This window comes from Taeniopygia guttata, chromosome 2 (genome assembly GCF_048771995.1).
Source record: "Taeniopygia guttata chromosome 2, bTaeGut7.mat, whole genome shotgun sequence".
NCBI lineage: Eukaryota > Metazoa > Chordata > Aves > Passeriformes > Estrildidae > Taeniopygia > Taeniopygia guttata.
This window is the reverse complement of record NC_133026.1, coordinates 28212096-28230709: the sequence shown is the minus strand read 5'-3', so window position 1 is coordinate 28230709 and position 18614 is coordinate 28212096. Positions and strand designations below refer to the sequence as shown.

The 18614-nt window shown below is 34.4% G+C and overlaps 1 long non-coding RNA gene across 3 annotated transcripts in view; it reads right to left on the bottom strand.

Annotated features, from left to right (window-relative positions):
- LOC115493671 (uncharacterized) overlaps positions 1-18614 on the bottom strand; it is a 111949-nt gene that overhangs the window by 52081 nt on the left and 41254 nt on the right. The gene's annotated exons all lie outside the window — the stretch shown is intronic.

The window sequence follows — 18614 nt, the reverse complement described above, 5'->3', positions numbered from 1 at the left end:
ACAAAGCAATTAAAAACCCTGTTTCTTTTTCCTGGGGTGTTACTTGTTGAGAAATCTTTTTTCTTTCTATTTTCTTTTTTTTTTTTTTTTTTTTTCAATTCTCTGGAGATCTGAACTGGTTTGAGGTGTAATCTGCTAGGGTAGATATTCATGAAAAATTGATTTAGCTGAAACCTAAGTGCAATAGGTTTAAAATAAACCTGAAAGGAATGAACAGTGTGTTTCTTGGCTGAAATTTTATTGGCCATTTTTTAAATACACACATACATGCACAGAAGACCAGATAATTAAGAACCCAGACATTATGGATCTCCAGGAAAGAATTTTGTCATGGACACATGAATCAAATCAGCCAGCTACTCTATGCATTTCCTTAAGCCATACATACTCTTGATTAACTTTTTCCTCAGCACTTTATACAAATATATGAAAGTTTCTGAATGGCAGGGTTGTGTGTGTGCCAGTTTTTAACATATGTTTCAGGCAGCCGTATTCCACGGTCCATTGGAAATTAGTACTCTGTTTCACCTGTAGCTGGTTTACAGGATGTGAGAGCCTTTCTCTGGATTTATGACCCTCTTTGCTCTCCTGGTGTTACCAAGAGCTTTACCACCATCACTGACTCTGACCCTTTGTACCAGGACTCGACATCTGATTTTGTGCATCTGGACCTGCACATCAATTCTTTTGCCACATTCCTGTCAAACACCCAGCTAACTCCTTCCTCTCCTGTTATTTCCCATGACAGATAAATAATTCAAAATATGATATAAAGTATGGTGTATATCTGGTTTGAATAGTGTTCTATCAAGATGTGCTTCAGCTATAGCAATGACCTCATACTTCCTGTTGAGTAGGGAGAAGCAAAAAGATATTTAAATCAATAGAATAAGGGAGCCATAGCAATGGATATTGCAGTGCATGTGAGTTTTCTTCACAGGTATTACGTGACAAAAAATGTATGATAGGGCATTAAAAGGATGCAAATAATGACCATTGGTTTATTATTTTTTCTAAGACTGGAATGCCTATATTCCCAGGCTTCCTCATTAATGTTGCCTAAGAAGTAATTACATTTTTGAACAAAAAAGTAGTGGGTAATGGAGATTTTTTCCCCATTGTGCTCTTTAATTTTATTATTCCCTAGTTTAAATATAACTCACAGAAGAATGAGAAAAGTCTTTATAAAGGTCATTAAATAAATGCTGCTGGAACAAATCTTTAAACAGGATCATCACTGAAATGGGAAGTTATGCATATGGAATACTTTAACTTGTAGTACAGATTAAACAGTTGGCAAAATAAAGCTTTAAATTGCCAGACATTATGTGTCACTAAAAATCAATTCTGACAGATTTTATTGAGGCTTTTACCCATATTATTGCTGCTATATTTTTTTTCATTTAAAAAAAAAAGAGGAAGAGGATTGACTTTTTCACTACAGGTCAGCCCATTTGGCAAAGGCTATCCTGTCACGTGGCACACTTTTATACCCATTTTGATTCAGTGTGCATAGCATGTTTATCAGTGGTGAATATCAAGATGACAATAGTTTCAAATTTCTGAGCCACTGCCAGAAGAACTCTGATACATTCTCCTATGTTTATTTCAAGATATTTTAAAAAGTTTCAACAATTCCACTATACACATAAAACAAAAGACACAAAGACATTTTTCTTTCTTTTCCAAAGTTGTTTTCATTTGGTTCATGAATCTGAAATAACTATTAAAATTAGCTAGCAACTAGGGGATAGCAGAGAAATATTCTTTCACTCTATTTCATGTCTTGTCACAGGTATAAAATTGTAAATTTAGTGCCGATGGATTTTGGAGTTAGGCCACCATACTATCTATATGTTGTTTTCTTCAAAATGTCATGTACATTTGTACATACATACAAAGTCCAGGATTTTTGTAAAAAATCTTCAATTTTCACATCATTTAGGAAATTACTGATGCAATTTACTTAAAGAGATATTTATACATACATATCTATACACCCACCCCCCCGGACAGTCACAGGAGAATTACATAAAATAATACATTGTATTTGGATTGAAATTCTAATCCTAGTATTAACTGTCTTTCATACTGCAAAGATTCAATTGCAACACTTTTAGAAATAATTAGGAAAGGTTGTTATATTCTTAGTGCAGCTACCTTGGACCCTGCTGCCACATGACGTGTCTGAGGCCAGATGTTTTGAGGTCTACAGAAAGAGTGAGAGTCACACTGTTAGCAAAAAGACTTATAATAGTCTGAAAAAACCCCAAAGAATCAACAGCTTTACAAGTGTTTTAGGATATTCACCTGAAAAATAGGCTCCAGTTCCTCTCTTGTAACTTTATCCACCACCGCCGGTGGGTCAAGAGTGAGCTGAATATGGTGTGTTTCAACCACCAACACTGAAACTTGTCTTTATAAAGTATCTCTGTATTGGGAACTGAGGCGTCATTGTGTGTAAAATATCAATCCTGCTGGTTTTAAGAAATAAGAAACACAATTTTTAGGCATCCTGCTTACTTTTGATTATCTTTCCTCCTCTCTTTAAGTTTTCTTGTCTCAGACAAGTTCAAAAGGTTAATTTGGTTAAGATAGCAACAAAGGGTAAGGGTAAAATTGTTAAATTTCTGACTTTGCTTTGTGTCTGTGGGCAAAGACAAAGGGCTGAAGCCTCAAGTAAACAAATATGTTGTCAAACTTCCTGTGAAGCTTCATACTAAAGAGAGTATAAGAAAAATAACTAAGGACAACAACTTAATAACATAAACCTAACAAAAAGCAAAACATTTTGGAATTAGGTTCCCATTCTGATTAACGGTTCAAGCTTATGCATTGTGATGTTTTCTGGATTTTAAGATGATACAGATGCTCTCCCTACGCATTGCACAGCCCATAGGAGCTGCCAGATTGCAGAGTGACAGAGTGGGCCTTGCTGTGCAGGTGCAAAGCACTGACCTGAGCCCTGCTGTGAGCTGAACTCCCCTGTGGGAGCCTCAGACAGGAGCAGGGGAGGCATTGTTTGAGCCCCCTTGCTGCTCCTTCCTGAGAGGTCCATACTCCTCCAATATTACACATGTGTGTGCCTTTCTTTTATGTTTCATATTGCACTATGCAGCATTAATACCTCTACATTATGCATTTATCTACCTGAAGGGAATGGTATTTTTCTTTGGAATAGCATTAACAAAATCAGGGTCCATGTCATTATTTGATTCATTTGCACATAGATGAACTTTATTTAGATCTGTTTGTGCAACAACATTTTTTCAGAAATTTTTTTGTTCGTACTGACAACAATGGTGTCAGATTTAGCAGCTGTTACGTTTCAAGCAGGAGCTCTACGTGTGGTTACTGGGAAAAAAAGGGAAAGAATAGAAGTCTGAGGTGTGAGACTTCAACAGGAGATTCTCCCAGGTTCCTTTATTACAAATATTGATGAACACTAATTGAAATCCATAATATTAAAAGAAAGAAGCAATACTGAGAACAGAGACATTCAACTGGATTTTTGTAGAGATGTAAGGCAGGCAAAACTGCAAGTTATTTTGCCCAAAGCCTTTTTTTTTAAGAAGTAATCAATATGTTCCTTGTTTTTTTGCAGGGATAGTTTAGAATAAAAATTATTTTACTTGTATTTTTTTCCTATTCTTTCTTGAATTCAGTTCATAATGTTTAATATATTTTTTGGGGATAAAACTCAGTCTTGACTTGGGTATCTATCATATGAATTAAAGGTCATTATGAATTATGAATTCTCCTGTTTGTGTGTTAATAACAACCAAAGTTGTGATTATTTCCAGAAATATTTTTCAGGACTTCACTTGCCTAATAACTTTTTTCTGCCTTTTTTTTTTTTTAGTAAGGAAAAGCAGCACTGTGAGCACATAAAAAGCAGATTTTATAAGAGCATGCACTAAGATATACACAGAGTCATCTAAGAAGGTATTTAATAAATAATACATCAGATTATAAAATTTATTTATAAAATAAAGGCAATTTCAGTAAATACTATCCTATTTCAGAAACATTGTATTGAGAAAATAAGATATGACATCTCTGCCCATCAGAGGAGTGGAGAGATTATCATCCTTAGTCACTCAGTATCAGTAAAGAAAAATACAGGTATTATTCAATTGTTTAATGGATAGGCAAGATATTTTTCAGTGTTTCCTGCTTTTGGTTTGTAAGAATCAAATAATATAATTTGTCAATCATCCACTTGTAGGACTGTCTTATTATTTTAAGCTGAATGTAGAACATTGCCATGTCTTTGTATCTGGAGAGTCCAATCTGAGTATGTGTTTCTTCAATCACCTACTCCAGGATCAGGATCATTTAGCACTCAGAGGTGTTCACCTACTTCAGCCATAGCTCATGATGTTAAGTGGTGACTAATACCACATTTTAACTGTCCATTATCTGTTACCACCAATTTAAATTCTGGGAAAAGTTACCTTATAAATGAACATCCTCCTTTGGCTTTTATATAAAATATTACTACTCTAATAATAATGCAAGTCCATCATGTTTAATAAATTAAACAGGACCTTCATTCTCCTTTAATAGCAATACAGGAAGTCTAAAACTTAATCTTAAACCTTAAATTTAGGGGAACACTAAAGTAGATGCAAATTCTCAAACATAATAGTATTTCTGGTCAGCTACATAGAAAATTTCACTAAATGGCCAAGGTAGGAGACCACAATTTCTGACTAGATCCAAATAGATCAACACTAGCTAATAAATTTTGATCAACTGGTTGTTCTTTGGTGAGGAATGAACAAAATGAAGGGCCATGAAAAAGATATATACAATAAACTAAAACTGCAGCATTGATTTATTCTCATATAATATCCGTGTGATGGATTAAAAAATAATAACAACTTTTTCCAAGGTTCTCATCAGAAAAATCAATTTGACTGAGACACAAGGGTTTATTATTACTATTTTTAAGCAAAAGCCTTGTTGACAGGAATTTGTTTTATAAGAAAATATTCTATAAAATTATACTTCACAAATAAATATCACAAAGTGAAGGTAAGTATTGTATTACACATACTTCTCAAAAGGCAATTGTGAAGTCTAGTCATGACACACAGAAAATGTCCATATTTTCTGGTTTCCACCAATAAAATTTTTAACAGAAAAATTTTAATTCATTTACTCAATAAATAAAAAAAGAATTACAAACTTCCAAGAGACACAAGCACTTATAACTCATCAGATACATAGATTTCTATTATTCATGGTTTTTAAAAAGCAAAAAATCTCACCCCAAAACACAAGTCTAAGTTTTGTACATCTTATAGAGATATACAGAGCCACAATTTCCAGTGGGCAGAAAATGAGTTATTTATTAAAGACTAATGCATTGTCATTAATGACTATGAAATTTATGTGTTTTCTTGCAGCTATGAAAGTATAGTTATTATTAAACCATTCCTAAAATAATTAAAGGGGAAAAAGAAGCAATTTTAGAAATTATTTCCACAAGTTGATTTGGGGAAATGTAGAATGATTACATTTTTGAGGGTAAAATAATTATTTTATTGAAGTAAATAAAAACATTAACACTGATTTGAAAAGGACAGAACTTTGAAATATTTTTCTATTAATTAAATCATATGTACACTTTCAGATATCAAAAAAATTGACAGAGATATTGGAAATGTATTTATGGGAGTTTCAAATGCAAAAAACACTTCAAAGGCACAGTAAGTGTTTCCATCACATATGCAATATTGAGATTTATGATTTCTGAGGCTGATACCTTGAAAATCCATGTAAATAGAACAGATTTAACCAATAGTTACCTACAGCCTAAATGTATAAAAATAAACTTATTTTCACTTTTTGCTATGTGGTTCATCTGCAATTGCATAGTGTGCTATAGACATTGTAAACTGTGTTCATGAAGCCTTGGATGTTGCTGTTTGATGCCATTGTTTTATAAGGGTGTCACTGCAATTTGTAAGTATTACGGATTTGTGTCTTACTTGATAGGATAGAGAGAGATTTTGTCAGGGAGTTCTGTTTCTTATTCTTCATCTGACTCTTGACTGGGCTGAGCAATCTGCCTGGAGAAGTGTCAGCTTCAACCAGGTCTTCCTCACACTGGCAATATTTGCATTTTCCTTGGAGCAAACTTATAGCCTGGCTGCCCTTTCCATCCCACTGCCTGGAAAATGCTATTTGTGCCTCAGGAAAAGATCGCAGGGCAGGGGACAGAAGCCAGCTCCAGCCCTTTCTCTTTTGACACTTACACTCTTACTTTCAGTGTGAATTGGGTTGTTCTCGAGGTTTCTGCTCAGCAAACTCCTCTCCCATCTTGTGGCAATTTTGCTGATTTTAGGTGGACAAAAGAGTCAGGATCACTCTTTCAAGGCAGCATAGTGGAGGAATTACAGGGTAAGGAGCAACAAGTGTCCACACTGCTGCAATAGTGACATGCTTGACTTTAACCACAGCCACAATGGCAGTTATTTACAAATAAGTGAATAATAGGAATGGACATTAGTGTTGTTTACGAGTTTCAGAGAAGGAGTATTTTATTTGCGTTGTGTAATAGTTCTGCTTTATTTCAGAGGTTTGTTTTCTTTTCATGACATTTCATCACTTCTCATTTCCCCCAAATTAGATTGTAAACCAAAGTGTTCATTCTTTATTCCAGTCTCACAGAAGAAAAAAAGAACACCAAAACCCCTATAAAATAAACACTGCTGGTATCTACATAATGCATCATTTCAATATACAGTTTATGCTTTTTAGTACATAGTTGAGATGCATTCATAGAAATAAACTCACTAATATTGACAACATAACAAGAACATTGTTTAATATATAAACAGATAAAGCTGGATATAAAGTGTTTGAAAATAATTATAATTTTCTTCAGGTAAAAATTCCTTAATTTTCATTCACAATAGGGAAAACGTAGGAAATACAAAGTATTTCACAAAGTATTAGGGAAAACTAAAGGAAATACAAAGTAGTTGAAGATGGAACAATCTTCTGAAATGTTGGCATGCTTTCATAATCAGTTGTTAAGACTTTAACTCAGAACATGTTTCTAGTTTAGCTAAAGAGTCACTGTACACCTTTATCCATTTCACCTAAGATTATTCTGCTGTGTGACACATATCACTGAAGGTTTCCAGAATATATGAGATTCCTTTTGTTCTCTAGACAATTAGCAAGATTTCTGTCTTACCCTCTGTGACAGTTACAGAACTACTAAACTTATCAGAGACAGAATAACATAAACCTTCATTTTATGTGAGCATGTGTGATAATTTTATCATGATGCTCTCAAACAGGAATATTTCTTCCTTTTTTTCAATTGAGCAATTTCCCTTATAATAGTTTAATGTAAATGCTTATATCAAGCAGACCATAATAAATACCAGCATTCAACAGTAAATCAGAGCAAAACAAGTAAAAACAGTAAATCAACAGTAAGACAAACAAACAAACAAAAATAAAACAAACCCAAAAAAGTTAAAGTTGGCAACAAATGGAAACACATATTTCAGAATACTTCCTATTTTGAAGACCATTGACACCTGAAATATAATTTAGATGTCTCAATCTGCCATAACACAATTTGAATTTTCAGAAAAAACTTGGGGAAAGTAACAGCAAAGGCACAGAAATACTGAGGTACAAAATGAACAACGTATATATAACTTTTATAAAAATACCCCAATATGGTGCACATAAATTGTAGTCTGAACCACTCATGGTATTCTCTGAAATAATCAACCCTACCTTAGCCTCTTGCATACTGTAAGTACAATGATACTCTAGGAATGTTAGGTTCAAAGTTATAATTCAGGAACTTAAACCATGGATGTTTAAAGAGAAATAGTAACTACATTTAGCTGAAGAAACTCTCTTCTGAAGCACTCTGCTGATTAACAAAGCTGTCTGTGAAATTCATGATGACACCAGAAAATCAGAAGAGAAGAGGATAAAATGTCCATTCGGAGATCAGAAAATTGATTTTTCTGCCTAAAAAAAGCCTTTTTCCACTGAATAAATGTATTGTGAAATTCATTAGAACTGAGTTATATTCTGCAAGCACAGTCTTTTTTTTTTTTTTTAAATACTAATTAGTATTTCATTGTAATTGCACATGAGTATAACTATTTGAGAATGTGTATAAGCAGGTTTATGGAAAGCTGAGAGAGACAATAAAGATCATAACTTCTCTAAGAGATAGTGCTGTTGTTATTCATGGGGTTTTTTTCAGTTCTATGCAAAGTCCTCAAGAACTTGGAGAGCGTTAGAAGCATCTGTCCTCTATACTCCTTTTAAACTACTGTGGCTGAGACAGAGATTAGAGATGGACAAAAGGGTTCTTTTGCTTGTAATACAAAGCACTTGCTTCCCTGGCTCGTTTGTTCTCCATAATTGATTGGCATTTTGTCAGTAGGTGCTATAAATATATCTGTTGGAAAAGATCAAAAGGCTACTCAGTAATGAAATCTAGCTAAAGTATGGTATAATTTCTTTTCTTCCTTGTAAACCCTTTCTGTTGAAATCAGCACTTTAAGTTCTAGGCAAAGTTTAGGAGCCATTCAAAGACAATTATTAAAAATAGAAATAAAATAAATTAAAACCAGAACAGTCTGCGCTCAGTAATACTGATAAGCATTGCACCTGAAATTATTACTTTTCTTAGGCCCTAAGTCATATACACCATCATTGCTTGAGAACTGAATTACATTTTTTTTATTCAGCAAACTTATGTCTTGTAACAGACCTTGAACGGGTGCTGGAAAGTCTAGAAACACCACAGTGGAGACAACATTATGTGCACATATGTGTTATTCATTCTGACACTATTTCCTGTTATGCATTCCTATGCAGCCTGACACGAGCAGGGCTCTGCATGCAAGAGGACCAGCTGTATCCTGCTATACCAAGGCATCCTTTGTCCCAGTCATCAGATGGGTGGGACTCGTATTTTGCTCCTTCCCAATTAAATACCTGAGAAACAACACAGTGCTGACAGAAATCCAGTGACAGGGTACTGATTTCCAATGCTGAGAGGAGCCTAGGCAGACCTACAGCTCTGAAACCCTAATAGACCTGGGGTTTTTTTTTGGTAACAAATATAATTTCAGAACTGTAGCCAAACTACAAAGCTCTCTAAGTTTACAGCTCTTCTGGCACTGCACTGCCCTGTGTGCTTGTTTAGTTTTTGGAGCCAATTGTTTGTCGTGCTCTTCTAGCAATATCTACAAAATCTGGGTTTGCAGGTTTTTTTCTGTAAGGTGAAAGTTATAGAAGGTTCTCAATCCTTAAATGTGTCCTCTCATAAACTAGGTATCAATTATTGTTCCAATATAAGCCTGAAGAGAAACTACTTTAAAACCAAACAAAATAACCTCAATTTAAAGTACTACGAAACTTTGAGAAGAGTTCTATGTATATGAAAATGGTAAAAGCTTGAACATAAATTGCAAGTTTCTGCTTGGAGCCCCGATTGAATGATTTTGGCTGAGTGACTGAGTAAATGCAAACATTGCTGCATTTGCTGCTTTTGGTGCATAAGGACTCTGTTCAGAGACTAGTTAAAATATCCTCACTGAGCTCAGGATAGGATAAATTATTCCACCTATCAGAATCAGAAGAAGGTCCAGGTGACCCAGAACCCCTAAGGTTTGTTTGGAGTGCTTCTTTTTCTGGGCTGGTGGTGCACCACATAGTCTTTTAGAAAATGGGTGAAGAAATGAATACAAACTTCACAATATTCTGTAAGGTTTCAAGATGTGTCCCAAATGCAAAATAAAAATAAGGCATTATTACTGTAAAATAAATAAAGGTATTGATCTGTAGGGATCTCCAAGAACTTTGCATAATAAAATGGTAGTAAAATGAGATAACTCTTGAACACAATGGCTCATTCTTGGTTACAAACATGCTGAGTTTTATGTAAATAAATCTGCAAGAATTTTAATGACAGTGTCTGTTCTGGAGAATAGGATTTTTTAATTTTATTTGATCAATGTCGGAGAGTATAAAACATCAGAGCTATTATTTTCTATTAACTGTATCTGGCATTGGCATAAGCAGCCTACTTTGCCAATGGATTGAGTGGGTAAAGAAGTAAGAAGAAGAGAAAAAAAGTTTGTCAAACTTAGTAAGAACTTCACAATCTATGTATAAAAGGCCTCACTTACTTGCACCTTTTTATTTGAAAATATTTTACAAAACCAAAATCCTGTTAATATTTTTCAGCTTAAAAAAATAATAAAATCTCACACATGTAAGAGTTTGAATGTCTGGCTCATCACGATTTTAATTGTAAATCCCAGGAAATGCAGAATATGAAAATTTAATTAGGAAGTGCTCAATGGATTGCAGAGTAGTAAATTTTATTAAATTTCTTTACAAAATAACATTTAGAAAATAATTTAATAAAAAGCTATGTGCCTTACTAAGAAACAATGAAAATGGTTCAAGCAGTTTTTAGTATATCTAGAATATTTTTTTGCAATGCCTATGGTCTTAGGCAAATTGTGGCTCAAGCAAATATGAATAGATCAAAACATATGTGCCTTTAATCTACTATGTAATTTATGTATAGATTACTAAAAATATAATTTATGGCAAACAACAACATGATTCTCTAAAGCTATTTTATATGTACACTCTTCCTGAAAATATAGCGAATTTTTAACTGGTCTTGTAGAGTTGCAACCTAATATTCGTCACAGACAACACATTTAATTTCAAGTTTTAAAAAAATGTAGGCTTCACAAACTGTATATACATGTGTAGTATTCTTAGCAGAAGTCATAACCTGATGTCCATATTCTGCTGTGAAAATCCTCATTTTATAACACAAGAAAAACATTAAGTTTACATATATGTGTTATTTTCATATTGATGTACATGCCTCTCCACACCAAAACCATCTATTTTTCAGAAGGTTTGTTCTTGGAGAGCAAAATCAGAAATTTTCTCATATTTTGGCCTCTGTAACAGTATTATGAACAAGGTATGAAAAGAAAGAGACTGCAAAAATACATATTTTTCATGTACTTTGGAACAACTGTGCAATGTTAGATCTTATTGCTGAAATATATAGAACTTGTGCTACTTGGACTAATAGGATGAAGATTTCTGGGTCGACATGAGGACAATATTAAACCTGAATTTAATCATGCTGGTTCAATCAGTATTGCAGTCATCTTTCCTATTGCAGTTTAATGAAAGACAGTGATACCTATATATCAATATTCCTTTCAGGATAGTTATCATTCTGTAGGGCTGTTGCAATGTCCTCAGAGCAAGACCTCTAAATCCTTCTAACCCCAAATCTCCTCCACTACCAATTCTTGGCAGTATTTTTCTCAGTCACCTTGTCATGCAAGCCTACTGAGTGAAAAGCATAACTAATTCAGACAAGAATTTTTCACCAGGTGAAAAGAAAATTCCACTGTTAAGTAGCAAATCCCACTTTTTTCTACAGGACACTGCTCAGTACAAGTCATTAAGAGCCCTTCAGATTGTGTTCATGAAACAGCTGCAACACTGTTTGGATTGATTCACTTGATTAACTTAATTAGTAGGACTAACAATATTAATAGCAGAAAGCTGCTCAATACTACATTATTTGTAACACTGTCAGTGGGTACACCCAGTTCATAAAATGTCTAAAAAAAAAAAAAATGAATAATGTAAAATCTTGGTTTTAAGTCCCCTGACATTGCCAAGAACAAGAATAACACATGAGACATCTTGCAGATCTCATAATCATAAACTTGGAGTAATAGTTCTGAGGACATTGATGTCATCAGCTCAGGAGAGTATCTCACACAGGACTCACTCCTCACTGTCCTATTGCCTTACTTAATAGCTTGGATGCTTCTCTTTAATACAGCAGGTTGCCTTACATTCCTGAGGATCAGCAGATAGTGCAGGAAGGCTTTTATTTCATGCCTCATTTCTTCCAATATCCTTGGAATGACTTACCTCACTCACATTCTCCTGGCAGTTGTGGAAAAAGAAAAGAGTTGCAAATGAATTGTTATTTCCTGTATGTGCGTACACAGGTGAAAGCATCACAGCACAAGGGACAGAGAAAGAATATTTAACAACAAATATTTCAGTGATGAAAATGTTTACCTTAGCAGCCCTCAGTCCATACAGGTGGGGTGGCCAAATGCCTGTTAATTAGCTGAGGGGGTGTTTTAGTCAGTAATAATATTATTCAAAGAAAAGTACTATTGATTTAATTAGGGTTAATTGGTGACTCATCAAGAAAGAAGGTTGACTGCCTTCTATGCCCCAGAAAGGTGAACATGCAGATCCTGGCTAAGACAGAGGTGAATTGCCCACATGTCACTAAACCAAATATGGCATTTAACATCTAAGCACCAAATGTTTTTAATATAAGGTCCTCTTGTTCAAATGGGGGACATATGAACTAATCACATTTCTACTGTGGATCTGTCAAGTTGCAAAATTTTTGTGAAAACAAAATTTTGAGAGTTTTACAAGGAAATCAGTTGCCTGCCAGTGAAAATGCTTTTCCTTACTGAAGTCGCATGGTAAAGCCTAAACATTTGGAATTGAGTTTTGTTCAGCTTTCACATTTTACTTTAAGAATGTTACCTGTAAGCAAGTAATTAAAAAAATAATAAATTTAATTAATCTATACATTTCTGTAATATAAAATGTAATATTGATCAGTAAATAAATATAATAATATAGGCACTGAAGAATTTCACAATGAATTTGGATTTAGAAGTTCACATATTTTTAAAATAACTTTCAATCACAGTCTGTTCTCCCCTCCAGCAGTCCATCCCAGCTTTCCATTATGAACAGTGCATGGTGGTACCTGAAACCACATCTTTTGCACAGCAAATTGCCAAGACTCCTCCATTTTTAAAGGGGCAGAGATTCCTTGGAATATGGCACTCCTGACAAGAGTTTTTGGTCAACTCAGCTCATTCAAAGAAGTGACAAGCATCATAAAAGGGCTAAAAGATGTTATGCTGACTGGATCTGACATCCCTAGTGCTGCTAAGAGGTTGGATATGGTAACTGACTGTTGCCTTTTTTTTATCAGCCAGATGTAATGCCACTAAATACACACAAAGGCGAGCAGATGTGAGCCAGTTGTGTACAAAACCAGAAAAACTGCAGTTCATAGGAGGCTGCTCATAATAACACGTTAGACTTGAACAGTAATATTCCACTAATGTTTAGTCCACAAGAATGGCAGGGCAATAGACAAGGGAGGTAGAGTAAAACTCATTTTCCTACAGTAGCATTGTGTGACATTTAAAGTTAACTACAATATGGATCTTCAGCCTTTTGGCTTGGACTACAAATTCACAACTACCCTTAGAGAAAAACCTGTAAGAAAAGAAATTATAGAAGCAAGCAGGCAAAACAAAGGCAGACAAAGTGTAAAACAGAACAAACCCTGTTTTTTCTTTGTCTCATCTTTAGTCTTCCTCATCCTTTTGTATTCTATGTTGAAACCAGAATCAGCTATGCAGTATTTATAGTGATGTTACTCTCCTGATAAAGTATTGCACAGGCTGTGGCAACAATCTAGGGCTCAGCAGGGAAGCTGTGAGACAGCTATTTTTGTAATGTTTAAAATTATACTAAATTAATAAAAATAAAATCTCCTGCTGGGTTTCCAGTTTTAAATAGCACATTGTGGTGTAAAGTATCAAAGCATCAGGGTTCTGCTAATTTAGTACATATTATAACACTGAAGACATTAAAAGATCATAGCATTTTTCATTTTAAAAACAACACTGTGAACTGGCTGAATAATTTCAATAGTTGATACTAAGGATGGCTAATATATGCTCAATGGGATAGAGGGAAATGGGAAAACTGCATATCATAACTTTTATGGGTTTGAAGGTATAATTGTTTAGAACTCTGTCAGAGAGGATTCTGCCTTTTCCCCAGATTCTAACATACTAAATTATCAACTCCTAAAATTAGAATGGTACTTAAAAATAATAACTATACTTAATTTTGTATAAAAGCAAGATGACATACTTCCTAATTAAAAAAAAAAAAAAAAAAAAAAAAAAAAAAAAGATTGCTTTAAAATAAGAGAAATTCCATTGTCTCATACCTGTATAGGGAACTTCTGCAAAGTAAAATCCTACCACAAAGCTCTTAGGTTAGATACTATTAGGTTAGATACTAATAGAACACCATTAGGTTAGATAGTCACCAAGCATACACCTTTCAAAATCATCCAGAAAGTGCCCACTAATTTAACTTACAGAGAAGGCATGAGCTGAAAGCATTTAGTCAGATGTTGGGCAGCATGAAGTGCTAATGTGTGTACAAGACCAAGACGTAAGCAGAATAAAAGAGAAAGGTGATGGCATATGTTTCCAGAGAGACAATGTCAAAAATACAAATGTCCACTTGACAGTAAACCCATGTATTGGCTTCTTAGATATTTTCCACCTACTCCTAGAAAACTCATGTGGCTAGTCATCCCTGGTAGAAAAGGATCAGAGTAATGGCAAGAAAAATGTGCCACTGCAAACCAAACTGTCTGACACACTTTAACAAGGTTAGGCAGGTTGATAACAGTATTAGCGCTTTGCAAATAAGTATTGCTCCACCCGTGGGTGGAGCTATGCCCAGAATAATGGCAACAGGACATTTGTGGGGAAAGTTCAAGCAAGACAATGGGACGAGACATCTCTTCCTCACACCATTTTTTTTTCAGTCTGCTTTTAAAAAGCTAGAAGCTGTGTTTGAAAGCCTGGAAGACTTATGACTACTGCTAGCATTTGTGTTTGCTCATGGCAGACTATTTATTTTGAAAAGTACTGCTTGTTAAGTAAATAAAAGACAATATAATTTTGGCAATTACTATGTTTACAGGGAGCTGGATACAAGGTGAAAGTCACTGGCATTCTTGTTGAGCTAGCTGATAAAATGTGACCTGAAATAATGTGTTACTAGAGAAGTCATGCAAAAAATTCCTTGACCCAGTATACTGAGACCATGTCCTCATTGTGAAGAGAGCAATATTCATACTGTGGCAGACTAATATGTGTGTATCATAAAATACTGAACAAGCAAATAAAAGCAAGATAACTGCAACTTCTTGGGATGACTTTTGGACAGCAGTTTATCAAATTTACATGCAAAACAGCTCACTTCTTTTAGAAACCTTGAGTCTGAAAAAAACCCCACTTTTCAAGCCCCATCAGGTACTACTTTGCTGGCTCACTTGGATTCTCATAAAGGGTGAGTTGATTTAGAGCATCATTGAATTCAATAGAAAATAATAAAACTGAAATCAGTGTTACTGTTGCAATGCAGCAAAGACAATGACCAAGACATTTAAAGTAATTAATTTATCAGAAACTGACAGTTTTTAAAACAAATTGTATGACTGAATTAAAGCTTGGATAATGGGGACTGACTGATTAGCAACTTCTCCCTTTCCACCAATATTGTGGCAATCAAAGGTCTACTTGGCACTTGGGAGAGCATCAATTAAATTTTTGATTTTCAAAATGATTCTAAATTATTTGAATCTGGGTTTTCAATATGATATGTCAGTATAAAGATCATTGTCTACACTAGATTCAGAAGTATGAATGTAAATCTTGAGTATATGAAAGCTCAGCTTGATTTTAATTTCTTAGTAGGCTTCCAAATCAAACATTTCTTTGAGATGTCAAATTCTGATTTACTAGCCAACATCAATAACAGAGTCAGAAAATCATATGAAAGTTACCAGGTTTTGAAGCTTCATCACTGTGAAAAGATTTCTTCTGCTACCACTCAGGTGTTCTGTGCTTCCCTCCTCGCTGCTGTAAGCCATACCATGCCCATATTATGCCAGTGAGCATGCTAATTATTAATTCAAACAATAAATGCAGTGCCCAACTTGAGCTTATACCCTGCCTTTGTGTAATTTGTTAGTACAGTAAACTTAGAAAAGAGAAGCATGCAAAAAAGACACAGGGAAAACGACACAGATCCATAAACCTAGTTAGAAATATATAATTTTGACTCATATATTATTTTTCTCAGGTTTCTGTTGAGCCTCTATGAAGCCATATTTTACTGATCTTCTTATAGAAAAGAACATGTCTAAAAAAAGTGGCCATGCAAATTTATCTGGCTTTATTATTAAGAAAGTAGTATTCAATATTAATAAATAAGTAATCAGACACTGCTTGTTATACTTTGGGTAGAGGTGAAATATAAATATTGCCCCTATGAACGCACTAAAGAACAGGGGTTTATATTTTTTTTCAACTACAAATGCCCAAATACTCAGAGTCTTGACATGGAAAAGCACAGATACATGGAGGAAGCGACTTGCACCTTACCTGACACACTGGAATAAACTATGTGATGATATATTTTTATGTCTATGGAATCCAGCATGGTTCGAAAAAGGCCTTTATCTCAGATGTGTTCGAGAAAGCTTAGTGTTCACCCCACAGAGTGGTTGTCTGAGTTTTCACCATTATTCTGAAGCACTTGTTATTCTCCTTTCCAACCCTTTTTTTCTCCCTGTTTCATTCCTTGTGCTGGCATGTATTCATATGGATTTTTTTAAACTGTTATTAATTACAGATGATGTTTCTTCTTCACACTTGACCGCAAAACCAGACTGAAATGGACATTTATTGAATGGAGATGCAATGTAGTGTGCTACCAGTTCATGTGCTGCTCAGGTAGGTTTTGAGACCTTCCTTCTCCATCTACTGATCCATAATTTATTAAGTTAGGAACTCTATTAAAAAACTGAAACTATAGCTCAGCAGCACTAATTGCCACTTCTATCATTAGAACTGATTCATTCTCCCTTGATGCAACCAAACCAAAGAATAACATAACATAGAAATCTTACCCTCCATAAGACAGGCAGATAGTTACCACTTCTTACAAGAGAACTCTTGCAAAAACTAAGCAGATACAAAATTATGAAAAAGAGCAGATAACGTTGGTATATCCCAAGGTTGTGAGTATGCTTGCTTATTTAAATTATGATGAAAATATTGGGAGGAATAAGAAGGTAACCCAATTTATCATATAGAGATTTTTTCCAAGACACCAGCTTTGTTGCAAGGAGTTTGAGGTCAGCTGAATGGTGCTAAGAAAACACAAGCTTCTGGATAGCCCATTGCACTGGAGAAAAGGAGGAATAAGGTTTCAAAATGCATTTCCAGATGCTATGTTGAATCACAATCTCCATGGAGATAGACTCACATGAGACATTTGTGTGTCTGAAATGAAGTACAGCAAAACACAGTTCATTTCTTTTGTCAAGTGAATAACAGACAGCTCATTTATCAGGAACAAGCACAAACCTCACAGGATTATTGCTTTGACACTAGAAGCAAAAGTAAAACATTTAGATAGAGCACAGGTAGTAAAATGCTGTGGAAATTTGAGCCTGTCCAAGTGCTCTAGAACCTGTTTGCAAAAGACAGATGTTTGTAGAGTTCTAGCCAAGCCCAGATGAACCAAAATTTTTGAGACATGGTGATAAAAATGAGCACTTGCTGTCTATATAGGCATATACAGGAGGGAAAATGCCTACTTTTCACCCAATTTTCAAAAATATGAAAAAGATGAAACAAACTGTAAAAATGAAAGAATAGATCAGAATTCAATGGAAATAACAAAAACATGAGTGAGGTGACATAGTATTTTTGTCTTCTTTCCATGGGGGTTCAAATCCACTAAAACAAAAGTAGGAAGCACAAGTACTGCAGAAGCAGAAATAATATCTGACCGGATTATTAAAATAAAATTTTACAATACTCTGCTGATAGCATATATTCACAAAATGAATGCTTTTACCATTTGTTAGAAATGCATGTGTATGCACTCAAAGAAAAATCTAAGTCTGTAATATAGATAAGAAAGAACTTTTAGAATATCTTGATTATCACAGTCATAAGCAATTCTCTATTCAGCATAAAAGAAAGAACAATATTCCATTAGTAAAAAGGTCTTAGGTAAACTAACAAAGTTATCTTAAAGATAAATCTCAAGTTATATATATCATAGTTTATATTTCAAAATACTAGTGGGCAGATGTACACTGCTATTATGATTATCTTGGCTGACTCCTAATATGAATACAATCTTCTTCAGTGATTTCTTAGACTTCTTTTCATTTTTTTTCCTTATGATTTTTAAAGATACCTTGAAATAAAGTCAATAAATGTAAACATTTTTTGTGTTTCTTTAAATTGCTGTCTTTGGCTGCAGTACTGAAAGCATTAATTGCTGCATTTACTCCTGTCCAATCTGCACTCCTTCACAATTATTCCCATGAACAAGGGTATATTTCTCTTCTTTCCTCTGTATTCATATCCTTAGCCAGCATCTACTTTTACCTATTACTGATCTCTACTTCCAACCTATTTTATTTGATAAAGCAGATTACTTTGAATAAATAATGTGTTCACGTTCAGCCTTCCTCTTGTAGATTATTCATACAAGGACAATTACAGCTTTGTCTAATTTATTTGGATTTGGAAGTATTTACTAATTTTGTGTGAGAAATTTTCACCCTATTGCCTCGTCAGGAGCCTTGATGATGTTTTGAATTAAGTCTGGTGTTG